This window comes from Sardina pilchardus, chromosome 10 (assembly GCF_963854185.1).
Source record: "Sardina pilchardus chromosome 10, fSarPil1.1, whole genome shotgun sequence".
Taxonomy (NCBI): domain Eukaryota; kingdom Metazoa; phylum Chordata; class Actinopteri; order Clupeiformes; family Clupeidae; genus Sardina; species Sardina pilchardus.
This window is the reverse complement of record NC_085003.1, coordinates 7,102,904-7,115,024: the sequence shown is the minus strand read 5'-3', so window position 1 is coordinate 7,115,024 and position 12,121 is coordinate 7,102,904. Positions and strand designations below refer to the sequence as shown.

The 12,121-nt window shown below is 45.9% G+C and overlaps 1 protein-coding gene across 2 annotated transcripts in view; it reads right to left on the bottom strand.

Annotated features, from left to right (window-relative positions):
- Positions 1 to 7,988, bottom strand: part of cntn1a (contactin 1a) — a 58,541-nt gene extending 50,553 nt beyond the window's left edge. For both annotated transcript variants that reach the window (XM_062547164.1, XM_062547165.1), the window contains exon 1: positions 7,934 to 7,988. The gene's annotated coding sequence lies outside the window, so the exon portion shown is untranslated. The remainder of the gene's footprint in view (positions 1 to 7,933) is intronic.
- Between the last annotated feature and the right edge of the window lie 4,133 nt (positions 7,989 to 12,121).

Sequence of the window (12,121 nt, the reverse complement as noted above, 5' to 3'; positions counted from 1 at the left end):
TCTTTTCCCTACAAGGGTACACGAATGTAAAATGTCACAAAGGAAAAAATAAGATATTGGCGCACTAAACTTTTAGGCTGCGAGCATGCTGAATAAGGACTCCAAGCCACAATTAATTGAGGGCAAGGTTGTTTACACGATGTACAGGAACAAAACTTGCGTCGTTCCACTGGGAGAGCGATGTTTGTGCTAGTTCCTCTCGGAGGCAGAATCATTTTTGAACACAGTGTGACCTCGAGCTGTAAATAATGAGCGTGTTGACGGGGAGGCTGGGGTGCTTAAGACGTCTCCAGAGCAGAGAGGCTCCACCACCATGGCATGATGTGACACTCACAATAGGCCTGGATGATGGGAGCTCCACTTGAACATCATTTGTCCCACACGATCATGTCAGCACTCCGCGTTACTGTCTCTCCGCATGCACATGTAGATCGCTACGGGCGCTCCTCGAGCTGGCGGCCTCCTAAAAAAAAACCGCTTGGTTGGTATTCCGACCTGGTCGGCAGCGGGAGAGCTGACCGAGCTGGTTGCGCTATGGTTCCTTTGAGCCGTGCACCAGGCCTTTTCCACACACACACACACAAGGCTTCTTTAGCCCCCTTTTCATCCCGGCTCATCGTGTATGCGTTGTGGGGGTCGAGCGCGTCGGTCGGGCCCTTTGAGGCCATCCAGAGGAGGGAGGCCCGGGTTTAGCGTGAAAACCGGACGAAAGGCGACCTGTTTGTCGGCCGTGCCTCGGCAGAATGCTAATGCTCCGGCGGGCCAGTGCGATTCTCTAGAGGGGCGTGCTGTTAGGAGCTGCGGGAGGAGCACACACTGATATGGCAGAGGAGGACCGGCAATGCCATCAAGCACTCTCTCAAACACACAAGTATGCACCTGCACGCACAAGCTGCACACACACACACACACACACACACACACACACACAATGCATACACACACCCATTATGGTCTTGCTTGATGACGCAAAAGGACAGCTTTTATTTACGGCCTTGGCTTTGTCGCTTTGTCACCCCTGACTAAATGTGTTCTTTTTCCCCCCACTCTGCTTCACCCCCACTGTTTATTCTGCTCGCGCTCTGCTTGTGTCGCGGTGCCTTTATTCACAGCCGAGGGCTGGAGAGGCGTCAGGACACGTCTCTGGAGCGCTCGCTCACCCCTCAATGAATGCTCAATCAATAGGAGCGTGGAGCGCAATCATCAATGTCACCGTTAAAAATATGGCACAAATAAACAATGGCCCAGTTTTCCTGAGCACGCACAGTGATTGACTGTTATGGTTGACTCAATATATTTTCTGTTTTTTTAAAAAATAAAATGCCATTAGACTTGGCTGAAGAGAAAACCAACAGATCACACCTTGAGGTTCAAGAAAGAAAATATTATCAAGATAAAGGCAATGTTTCGACAGACTCATCAAAACAAAGGCAAAGCCTATCTTCTGCATTCCACTAGCTGAAAGGTTCCTGTTTAAGAATGTGTTTTCTCTCAGTGAGCGCAGGAAACATACTGGGTATTGAATGGCACCTGTCACGTGGGAATAGCCTAATATCCTGGAGAGCTGTGTTAGCGCAATGTTTCCCATACCTTTCAGCCGTAATGGGATTTTCTGGCTTAAATGCACTTCGCTCATCAGCAAGACCATTGGAAGTGAATCCATCGATCCGCAAACAATTTAGCCACGTCGGAGAGCGAGACGGCCAGTGCAGGAGAGCTTTTCCAACAAGCAATGCCAACATCCAGACTTTCAGTTAGCTCTCAAGCACCTTGTCCCCATAACTATGTTGTCTTTCTAACCCCAGTCTGTCCACCCACTAACAGTTAGATAGCAATGCATGTGCGTCCTGCATTCAAGGACGCCACCACTCCAGATTCACCCCCAACCAGCTCTTAGTCACAGTACTTCAAGTGGTGAACTGCACAGCATACTTCATCAGTTCCAATTTAAAAAATCGTAGTTCAATCGACTAGAAACACAACAGCTAAATTACCCCTGCACTGCAGCAAGGTTACGTGCTCTCTCTCTCTATATATGATGGGGTTGGAGGCCTGGCTGTGTGTTGGGAAGATGTATTTTCGCTTTGACTTAGTCATGGCAGCGCCTTCCTGACGCGCTACCGGTGCCATGGAAACAGGGCCGCCATGGAGGCTGGAGAGCACTGGCTCTGAAACAAGTGTGTATTCTCCTCTAATAGGATGAGCTTAGCTCTGCACCTCCGCTTTTACATCATTAGACATGAGTGGTTGAAAGCCATCAAAACATAAGAAAGCTCAGAGACATTCCTTTCAAACACAATCAAGGCTCATTTAGTGTGTCCATGTGAGACAAACTGCTTTTTACTGTGTACAAAAATGAAAATGAAGAACCTAAAGAGGCGTACTACAACTGCTGCAGCAGGCCTACTGTATGTGTCAGGTGTAAACCAAGATGGCTAAGTGAATTGAGCTGACACAGGATCTGACTGAGATCATTCTGAATTTCTATTTCTTTTATTTTTTTCCACAACACAAAAATGGTATAGTCCTGCCACAAATGTCTGAATCTCTCACTGTTTCTTAACTAAAAGAGGGTGGGGGCTTTGATAATGCTAATCTCAGTAAATGTGTGTGGTTATAAATTGTATTCCAGATGGGTTTGCATTACCAAATAGCATTAAGCATTTGAAATTCACTGGTTTGACAAGCTATCATCCACAAAGCTCATTTTGTGTGCTATTTGGCAGCCACAATATGGTGCCCAGCCACTTTGAATGGAAGATTACTACACAAGCTCAAAAATGAAAACACTGTCTCAAACAACAGTTTATGTTATTACTGTTCTACAACATCAAAGTGTGCCTTAGGTGAATTTACATACCGGTAACTTTCATGTCCGAGTATCAGCAGCATATATGTAGCAATTTAAAATAAACATCTCACACTGAACATCTTGGTACACCATACTGAGCATGTAAAATGCATAAGTTCAAGTTTATGCATTTATTTATGAGAATCAGCAAAGCATAGCCTAAGTTATGCCTAAGCCAACATTACTAAATTAGATCAACACAGTAGTAAACATTACCTACTTAAAGTTTACAAAACATTTTGAATGAATAGTTCACTGGCTGCTGTGGAATGAACACTGTGCGGATGCCCATTTAATTTCCTATAAAACTTCATGAGTGGCAACTATCCCCTCCTAATCCTACAATAAGCTGCAGAGTTTAATAAGGTGGTGCCAGACCAACCCTACTATCCTTAAAGCCCTTCCTATCTAATGTGCATTACCTTAATGGCCTTGTCTCTGTAATGCAATCTGACAAGTAACATCTTTCTGGCAGAACAACAACTTGGAAGGACAAGTCGTACAGCAAAAACACAAAGACCTTTATCAGTAATGATGATCGCCTAGATACGAACGCGAGGGAGGTGCAGGGACCATACTAGTCAAGCTTACTGAATTACAACACAAGCAGGCTTTACTGGCTAACTGGCCTTTCATCTTAATTAAGCTCCATCTTAACTTAAATAGCCATCATTGACATTGCTTTAAAACATTAAAAGGTAATGTGACATTAAACAGTTTGAATTTTCGAACAAATAGCCGAGTTGAAAGCACAACCATTTTAAAAGGTGTGTCGCAAAAATGGTACACTTCGATATGTAGCACGTGTGTGGGGTGAAGACTGAAACAGGTCGATGGAAGCGTGTCCATCAAAATGACTTCTCCATCATATTTCCGCTGAACCCAGTAGGTCACTACTCATTGAAAACAAGAAGAGGCCAGCAGCCATGTTTTTCCCTTTTATGTGCAAGGTACTTGGGGGGGGGGGGGGGGTGAAGGAGTCACACAGTGAGTCCAAGCCATTAGACACAGGTGCTCAGGGAGGCCAGGCGGAATCAGAATGAAAGGCGCGAATGAGAGAGATGTCTGAGCTTGAGTGTACGGGGATGATAACACCGGCCCTGAGGCGGAGGGACGTCATCACACGCAAACACACACCTTACATGTGGGAACGCTCACAGGCAGAGGCTAACACACACACACACACACACACACACACACACACACACACACACAAGGTGGCTCATGAGCACTCCTCTTTTTACAACACATGGACCGCAGGAGGACTCTGTAGAGTGGGGAAGTCATTTCTTTCACTGCCGTTCCATTAGTAAAACTATTGATCCGCGCACCAAGAGACGGAGAAATTGCTGAGCAATCTACTGAGTCCATTGCACCAACACAATAATCCCCACGTACATGCGCACATGTCCAAGCAGCCTCACTCTATTGAGTGATCGGAGCCGGCATGTGAGATAACCTCTTCTTATGGTAATTACTGCAACCAAAAGTACATTGGAAATCTTTTGGGTCCTATACTGTAAGAAGGAGAGAGAGAGGGATCCGCTACCTTGTTCTATCCATCCCACCAACTGATCTGTAGCACAGGTCAAAGAGCTCTTGCTTCATCTAACTATAATCATCTAATGTGATGAGATGAGGCTACCACATTCAGCTATATTTCCCGCAGGTCTACAGTAGACATTGACTGCTTAACTTGTATTCATTTTATTCAATACAGTTCATGTATAGTTTGATTCTAAGTGATACTGAAGCCAAAACGATTTCAATGTCCTTTCTCTTTGGATAGACTGAGTCATTCACATCTCTGACAAATTATAACTGAAGATTCCAACTGTAATTGCCGTGCTTGTGTTGTACGTGACTTTTATGAAGCCGTGCTTGAATCCACCAATAAATGATCATTCAATAGATACACTTAGCAAAGCATGCAATCCTTCCTGTATGATTACTATGGCTACACTCAGAACAATCAGCCCCCCCCCAACCCCCACCCACAGCTGGCAAATGGCAGAGCCGTCAATCAACCACGAGAGGCTTCACTATCAAAGGCAATCACGCTATCTTTTTCTATTCAGTGCATGCTCTGCCATTTGGCCTTGAAGCTCGCTGTTGAAGAGAGGGCCCAGGGACAGGACTTATCACTGCAATGGCTGTGGAGTCACCTACAACTCAAATGGCAGGAAGCCAAAAGGTGAACCGTCTAGTTTTCATAATCATCTTGCTGGCCCCACTCAGTTTCTGTGGGGCCAGTTTCTGTCTGGAGATTTGGAGACCACGGAATACGGCTATGCAAAGCTGCTTTCAGACCTGACGTCCGTACAATGACCAGGCGATTGGGTTCGGATCTCACGCGAACCCGAGTGTTCAAACATGACCCTCATGCACAGCCACGGTCCAGGTGGGTCTTGTTCATACCCGAGTAAATAGTCCGGTAAGGCCCGGGTGATGTCTAGGTAAAATAACGTGGATAATTGTGTTCATACATACAGCCCACCCGCCTGACATCTAGATCGTGTCCAGATCCCAGTCTACGTCTGGAAGGGGCTCAGTTAACATGACGATCCCAAAGCAATGTGAAATGCATTATGAGATTAAAAACAACAAGAAAGTGTTTTTTTTTTAGTGTACTGGGCTATGACTCTGAAGCCAGTATGTCTAAAGCCAGCTGTTAAAGAATGAGCTCTCACCAGAGATCAAAACTACTGAACAGCTGTACTGTAGTGTAGTTTTACTCACGTACAGAAAACAGAACACCGTGCAGTAGATTTATGGCTCTGGTAGGACAAACAATTACCGGTGACATTTCCAAGACATTTCCTTCCCTTTACAAGCTATTAAGGTGTTTATTTTACAGGGCACCAGTTGAGAATGAGAGAGTAAACACAACAGATCTTATGACGCATCTTGTTATGCACTGTCTTATTACTATTTTCATAGTATATCAAGAGCCCCAATGTTATTCTTGCCATTACAGTATGTGTCGGCCCCTAGAATCTGACTTGATCAGGTGCACAAATGGATAAAAAGATGTCCAATCTCATATATCTGCATCTATCTATTAATGCAAGGAACGTCTGTCTGTATGTCACTCTGTCTGTCTGTTCCACGCATAACTCTCGAACCACTCATCTGACTGCTCTCACGGCACGAGTGTGTGCAGTGCCAAATGTCATATTATACGAACAAAAATGGCACTTCTACGGGCTCTGCACTAGTATTTCAAAAGAAAAAAAACATGATCCTCCCTTTTCTATGTTTTGTTTATGCAGGTGACTTCAAGTTTGCACATGTGTTCAATTCAGAGCCTAGGACTGGACCAGGACTAGAGCATCCAGAGAAGAAGCACGTCAGACCCTCCGAACTGAAATGGCCAAACGCTGTGCCATCACACAAAAGCCCCAGTGGCTGAGATTTGACTGCCGATTGGCAGTGCACAATGGGCCCCATACATCCATCCATCCATCCAGCACGCTTACGGCACAGTCATGTCTGCGAGGACAGTGTTACATAAAGTGCTCCTCACAGAGACGGCTTGCCTCCATCCCTGCCTGCCTGCCTGCCTGTCTGTCTGCTCTGCCCCTAATGCAGGCACCACCAGACCGGCCCATGGCTCTCCTGTACAGTAAAGGCCCTCCGTTAGCGCTGAGTGGCCCAGACATAAGCTTGGCGCCAGCAGGGGGTCCGAAGAAGAGGAGATTTCTGCTCTCCCCGAAACGTCTTTACCATCGAGGTGGCCCCCGGGGCAGTGGAGGGGGCAGACGAGATGGAAGGCACGGCCAGGGCTTTAAGCTCCCTCCGGAGAGCTGCTCCAACAATGGCAGCATTCAATGAATATTCTGCCAAAGACTGACCTCAGGATTTGCGACCAGAAATTCAATAGCCCACCTAAGACACTTTAAGGTGATGCAAATGAATGGTGTACTGTGGGTCATCATAGCACGCAATCACACATTCCACATAATCTGATTTATGAATTCAAAGATAAAACAAAATGGCCATTAAATATGAAATCATTCTTAATTTATCACAAGATGCAGTACTACCGATGAACTGTCTAGGTGTCGTCTGGGCTACACCCATGAAGGGAAAATACCCAAAACCCTAGGCACAGGTTTGTGGCATGACACTGGAGCTTTTTCTCAGCTCTGTGAGGCGACCACTGTGCGCTTAACCAAGGCATCTATAGACAGTGTCTTACTCATACTACAGCTACTAGTGTCTGTGTTGAATAAATCCATTAGCACACACCCACTCTTTATCATACAGAGCACTTATGGATGTTGTTCTGGATGAAAACGCGTCTCAGCACTTTGCCATCACTGCATCCATTTAGTGAGGCTGCAGTTACCACAGGTAGGACCTAGCAACAAGCGTTGGCTGATACTGTAGCTCATCTTTTCTACCGGCAACTATCAATTTACGACAGAGGAAAACAGCGATATCCCCCGGGCGCGCCCACAGCACCTGGACAGCAACAGCATCCAGACTATAATAGTACAACATGAACATCTGAAGTTCAGAATTAATAAGCATTTTCCCACTCGCATGCCCGTATAACTAATTAGGAACGTTTCCAACCCAGTGGATGATCTTACTCTGACAACATGAGTTATTGCAGAAGAAAGCACCGATGGATTAAGAAAATAAATGTTGACTGCACATTTAAGTAGCCTGTGCTGAATGCTAGTATCCCAGTCGAAGCCGTCACTAACAGTCCAATTTTAAAGCTTACAGGTGAAAGTAATAGGCTGAGAATACAGCGTAAACGGGTGTAGTGCTCGTCGAAATTGTGGACAGCCAATAACTTACGGCCGAAAGAAGATAACGTCAGGACACGTTATGGCATGCTATGTCTCGGCTATGCGTTTGCATGTAACTGCGCTGTAAGGAACGAAACACGGCAAGAAAATAATTTTACACCTATGCAATTTAGCAAAAATAATACACTGGTCTGCATTGCGGTAGCCCATCAGTGGCAACATCTCAGTCTCGCCAAGCAGCACTGATTGTGCAAGATGCAGAACGCCTTCACCGCATGTATTTACAAATAAACAGATGGTGCAAGGATAGTTATCTTACCTGAAAGACCGGACAGTCCGTCCGTGTAACCTTCACGACACACACCTTGGTCAGCACCGCATAGCCGAAGTGATGAGCATGAGAGAGGAATGGACAGCGCCGTTGATGTCAAGCACTCGTCGATTGGATGAAGGACGATGACGGACGCTTTAGGGGGCGCTAAAGTAGCTTCTATTGGGCGAAGGAGCTGCCATCCAGCAGTACATGTTTGTTAAAATTTCACGGATTTTATGATGTGGTGGCCTCTGTGGCTCCCAGAGAAGCACTACATCAGAATGTTTTAAAAGCGTGCCAAGACACACTGCCTGGTAAAGACCGGTGTAACATTGCGTATTCTGGAAACATATGACTGCGATCGGACGGCTTAGGCAAATGTCTGCGCTCAAGGCTGCACAGTAACAGAGAGGAAGATCCATGGGTTTCTTCATGCCCTGAGGACATGTGGCTTTGGTGACACGCGCTTTGTCAAGCAGACTGTCACAGCTTTACAAATCAAGATGTGCAGACACACAAACAGCCCATAGGTCACCAATAATTAAAACCCATAGTTACACCACAATAAAGGCCATCCAACCTCCCCACAGTGCCCTATGCACTGTAGACCTAATGTAAAGTATACATAGAGAATTATAAATAAACCAGATATTTTACCCATATGTCTATTATAGGCTATTGGCTGCTACCTAAGTTACTTACCCTATTCCAAAGGTATGTCTTAAATGTAAAATAATCATCTTTGGTGGACCAGAGGTGATTTCCTGTCCCTGCTGTTCAGATATCAGTCATGGAATGTGAGTGTTTTTATGTGTTTTGGCTCAAACAGATTCTCACATTGACTTCACCAGATTTATTTCTACTATTATCCATTTTAAGAATGCTACGAATATTTTTTCCCCAAAGTGTGGCAGCCCACACCACCACAGAAAGCATTTGTTATTGCTAGGGGTAAATAACAAGGCAAAATTGATGTATTCTGCTCCATGCAATGATTTAAAATTGGAAAAGGAAGTAATTTAGAGTTATGAAAAACATGGGATAATCCATGATTTGCGCCATCAATCCGCAAAACCACTGGAAATGCAGAAACCATAGATTATGGTTGATGTTAAGTGGATGAAATGTTCCCTCATCATCGTGGTGTGAATGCAGAGCCATAAACACAGCATTGGCCTTGGAGTCTCTTCATTATTCTTATTATGGTCATGTGAGTCTGTCTCACAAGAAGGGGGAAGGGATGAGGGGGTAGGGATGGGGTTGAGGTGGAGGGGGTGGGGGGGGGTGATCTGTGGCTGGCCCTGCTGGTCTCAGTGGGGGTGACGCCAAGGGAGGGCTCTCCTCTCTCTCCACCCCAAAAACCACCCCACACCACGCAGCGTACAGGGGCTCTTATTAATCCCAAGGCTGTCATCTAAGGAGTTGGGGGTGGAGGGGCGGTGAGGGAGGTGGTGGTGTTGGTGAGGAGGAGGAGGAGGAGGAGGAGATGGATTGAAAGGAGGCCGGGGTTTGGAAGGGTGGTATTAGTGTCAGATCAATAGAACAAAGCACTCTCACTTTATCTATCACCCACCCGCCAGAGCACATCATCAGCACAGACTGGTGGGGAGAAGGACCCCACCGTGCCCAGTCTCTGGCGGGAGATATTTCAATTCGTGTCAAATACGTCTGCCACATCTCGCAAGCTGTCTGGCGGGGCGACGTGTGCTATGTTTTCTTTCATTGTCATTCTTTCTTTTTCACACTCATCTCACACTTTAGTGTTGCAGCTCTGATGGAACCCCTGAGAGGGCACAGGTTCCGTTGACAGCCTGGCACACATTCCAAATTTAGACCATTTCTTTTGGGCAGATGCAGGCGGCGCATGTGTGCGCGCCATTTGTCTGCCATATGGATGCTACGCACGGCAATCATAAACAATTACGATCTCCCAGTTTCCCCCAAAACTCCAGATTTGCATACTGATTGCAAGAGCACGTATCTTCATTTCAAAGAGATAGCTAAGACCTGAGCCTGTAAGGATGCCTCAGAAGATAACTGAACTGAAGTAATTTCATAACTGGCCATGTTATGAATATCATGTCACTCACTTTTTTAAAAACATAAAGAAATGATAAACTTCATCATGATGATTATTACAGCCTCTTGCTCTATCATTGCATTAGATATCAGGTAACCCATAGAGCCTTTAGATAGAGAGCTTTAAACGTGTGCAGACCCACACAGACAGACACGGTGGCATTAGGTCATCCTGTGGCAGGCGAGAAGCCGGCGTTGGCCATTAACCTGACAGTAAATCAGGTGGAGCCTCAGAGGCAGAGCATGGGGGTATAAATGGCAAATGAGCGTCAGGGCAGACGCGCCGCTGAGCTGTGGAGCCTCCCCAGAGACGGGCAGAGGGGGGCGGGGGGATGATGGGAACCATGGGGGGGTGAGGGGGGGGATGTTTTGGAGAGTGGAGGAAAGGGTGGGGGATGGGGGGGGGACCAAAGGGCAGATGCTGGCATGGTGGAAAATGATCACCAATCAACACACCCGCAGTGGGATCCAGTTATATTCATGGCCAAAAAGAAAGCTCAGATGTGGCTGAAAGGAGAGAGGGAGAGAGAGCGCTGAGGGGAAAAAACAACAACAAGAGCATATGGGGCCATCGGAGTGTTCCGCGTCTCTGTGGACGTTCTGATTGGCTAGCATAAAAGCTGGGAGGTGACCTCTGATTTGATGTTGCTAAGACACAGAGTGGAGATGCAAGGAGAAGCCATTCTTGCAGAAGTGAGGGGCAGATACATCTCAGATATGACCAGCAAGTTGGCCAAATATTTTTCATTTGAGGAATTATGTGTGTGAAACTATGAAAATATTGAAATAGAAACTCCAAAGACATTCAATGTGTCAATATGTTTGATATGTTTTAATGCCAGTATAATAGCTTCCCCTAAATAAATTCATCCCTCAGATTTCTTAAACTCCTAAAATGATTATGCGCCCAAATGATCAGGATTCATGCTTTTGGGCATGTCTGTGCCAGTAATATTTTGAGCAGGGGTGTCTGCATGTGATGCCACGGAACAGATGAATTGATTGTCACTGAGTATCAACACTAGTATGCTAATCTGTTATTTTTTCAAAGCCCTCAGATCTGAAAGGGCAAATCCCATAATCCTGATTGTCAGCATTTTCATAGATTTTGGTTTTATTTCCTGGTCACTAGGTGGCACTAAAGGCTCTTCTTTATGATATAGACATTTGATGCTTCATCCTGCTCAAAAAATGCATTTGGATTCATTCTGCGTCATTGCCACAACCTGTGCTGCCCACTTGACATTTTCTAAATACATAATAATAACTATGAGTCATGAAAAAAAAATAACAACAGGCGGCCTCTATCTGGAAAAAAAAAATATGCCCAAAGAATATTCAGGAAACAAATCAGGGAGAACAGAAGGCAAAGTTCCTGTGCCAGGCAGATAAGTGAGTCCAAGAGACACCCACCAGACATCTCTGCTTCCTGACACAAATGCTCTGCAGTCATAGACCAGATGGCAGGGTGCTGTCTCGCTCTCTCAATTACAGAAAATATAAGACCCATGGTGGAGACAAACGTGACACGTGTGTGTGTGTGTGTGTCTCTGTGTGTGTGTGTGTGTGTGTGTGGGTGTAGCGATCATCTCTCCTCATTTTCAGCTGATTTCATTTCCTAATAAAAGTGCTGTCATCCTTGAGCACAGAGCTGCTGTGGGGAGATAATTAGTATCATTTAGGCGTAAGTGTGTCGCCAGGCTCTAGGTGGGCTTCTTGACTGTTCTACCTTCGGTCACCATGCAGAGGCCAAGTAAGGGGTGATGGATCATGGATCCCCAAGCTGAGCCCTGGCCTGAGGTGACGTGCGTCCAGCCCTCCCCTCCCCTCCCCTCCCCTCCCCTCCCCGAGTCCCTCACCAACAAAAATAACCACTAACAGCAGGCAGAACTGGTCACCTCCCACTCAGTCAGTCCAACACACAGCACCACAGAAGGCAGCACACACACACTTGTTCTCTCTCTCTCTCTCTCTCACATATACAATCTCTCTCTCTCTCTCACACACACACACACACACACATACTCACTTGCTCTCTCTTTTTCTCTCACACATTCTCTCTCTCTCTCTCAGGATTGGCTCATGCACAACACAAGCTGCAATGACAAGACCTGC